This window comes from Petaurus breviceps, unplaced genomic scaffold, assembly GCF_028583685.1.
Source record: "Petaurus breviceps papuanus isolate PSGF00001 unplaced genomic scaffold, PetGlider_PUasm1.0 138, whole genome shotgun sequence".
NCBI classification, from domain to species: Eukaryota; Metazoa; Chordata; class Mammalia; order Diprotodontia; family Petauridae; genus Petaurus; species Petaurus breviceps.
Genome location: NW_027185694.1, coordinates 33,546,592 through 33,548,715, shown reverse-complemented (window position 1 = coordinate 33,548,715; position 2,124 = coordinate 33,546,592). Strand labels below are relative to the sequence as shown.

General features: G+C 41.4%; 1 pseudogene; it reads left to right on the top strand.

The window, feature by feature from the left end:
• The first annotated feature begins 413 nt into the window (after positions 1–413).
• Positions 414–1,902, top strand: LOC138143102 (ADP/ATP translocase 3-like; annotated as a pseudogene).
• Positions 1,903–2,124: the final 222 nt, after the last annotated feature.

The window sequence follows — 2,124 nt, the reverse complement described above, 5'->3', positions numbered from 1 at the left end:
AAAGACTCATGATGGACAAAGAACTAGAAAGAACTGAGTTTGAATCCAGATTGAAGAAAACTACCCAATCCTTTTCTTTTCTTTTTCTTGTTTGATTTTGTTTCTTCTTTCCCATTTCTCATTCCATCTGATACAATTTGTCTTTATACCCTGACTAATGTCTAATGTGAAAGTATTTGCAGATCCTATACTTGATTGTATGCCGTCATAAGGGGGGAGGAAAGAAAGGGGGAGAAAATTTGCAACTCATTGTGGAATTGAATCTTGTAAACTAAAAGTAAACAAACAAATTAATAAAGACCAAAAATATAAAAAAAAAAAAAGAAACAAAAGACAGTCCCTATCCTCAAGGAGCTTACAATCTAATGAGTGAGACAACATGCAAACAAAATATCTGCAAAATAAGCTATATATACCTTTCGGTCCGAGCTGTAGCAAGGGGCTGTGCAGGCAGCAGCGAGTTCCCCAGCTTTGGGCCCTGTCTCCGCGGCTTTCCTCCTCCGCCTCCAGTACCTTCCCCCTCTGTGACCATGACGGAACAGGCCATCTCCTTCGCCAAGGACTTCCTGGCCGGTGGCATCGCCGCCGCCATCTCCAAGACCGCGGTGGCCCCCATCGAGAGAGTAAAGCTGCTACTGCAGGTGCAGCATGCCAGCAAACACATTGCTGCAGATAAGCAGTACAAAGGCATAGTGGATTGTATAGTCCGAATTCCAAAGGAACAAGGGGTGCTTTCCTTCTGGCGGGGTAACTTAGCCAATGTCATCAGATACTTCCCCACCCAGGCCCTTAACTTTGCCTTTAAGGATAAGTTAAGCAGGTGTTCTTGGGAGGAGTGGACAAGCACACGCAGTTTTGGAGGTATTTTGCTGGCAATCTTGCCTCTGGCAGTGCAGCCGGAGCCACTTCTCTCTGCTTTGTCTACCCCTTGGATTTTGCGAGAACCCGCTTGGCAGCTGATGTTGGAAAATCCGGCACTGAGAGGAAATTCAAAGGCCTGGGAGACTGCCTTGTGAAAATCACCAAGTCTGATGGAATTCGGGGCTTGTATCAAGGTTTCAATGTCTCAGTGCAGGGTATCATTATCTATAGAGCAGCTTACTTTGGAATCTATGATACAACAAAAGGTATGCTCCCAGATCCTAAGAACACTCACATTGTGATAAGCTGGATGATTGCACAATCAGTGACTGCTGTAGCAGGTGTGGTCTCCTATCCCTTTGATACAGTAAGGGGGCGAATGATGATGCAGTCTGGTCGCAAAGGAGCCGATATCATGTACACTGGGACAATTGACTGCTGGAAGAAGATTGCTAAAGATGAGGGTGGCAAAGCTTTCTTCAAGGGTGCCTGGTCCAATGTTCTTAGAGGCATGGGTGGAGCTTTCGTGCTTGTCCTGTATGATGAATTGAAGAAAGTAATCTAAGTACATTCTAATTAAAAAAGGAACCAGTGAATATAGATCATGTAGAATACTTAACCATACTTAGCATTTTGGACCATTGACCTTCAAGAAATACCTGTTGTCTTTTTATCCAGACCAGATCATGTTTGTAGGGGAGCCAGGAAAAGCTCTTAGAAAAAGGGACTCATTTATTGTGATCCATTATTCACACAGTGGAACTGATGATGATTCAGTATATTGATTCTATTGGTTTTTTGGGAAAATAACAGTTACTGTGGGTCCAAGGAGGCAGATCAACTTAGACCATCTAGTTTAAATGCTCTTTTGTAGGACCATAAATTTGTGTTTAAGTATTTATTTTAAAAAAATCATGTGTCCCATTTGTACTTAAGCACTATATATACTATTTTGCACAGCTGACTTTGGCAGTTATGATGATCTGTGTTGGGCATTCTGCTGTAAAAACAATAAATACACAGAAGACTAAAAAAAAATAAGCTATATACAGGATAAACAGAAAAATAATTGAGATGGAAAAGCATCAGAATACAATCTAACTCAATCACCACAATGAGACCAAAAACAAAAGACCCCAGAAAAAGTCTGTCAGTGAACTCTTGACCTCCTTGTCAAGTGACGAGAAATAGTGACCAAGAAAAAAACAAGTTTAGAATTTAAACTCATTTATAAAATCTTATGGAGTATGATGGTGGGAGACA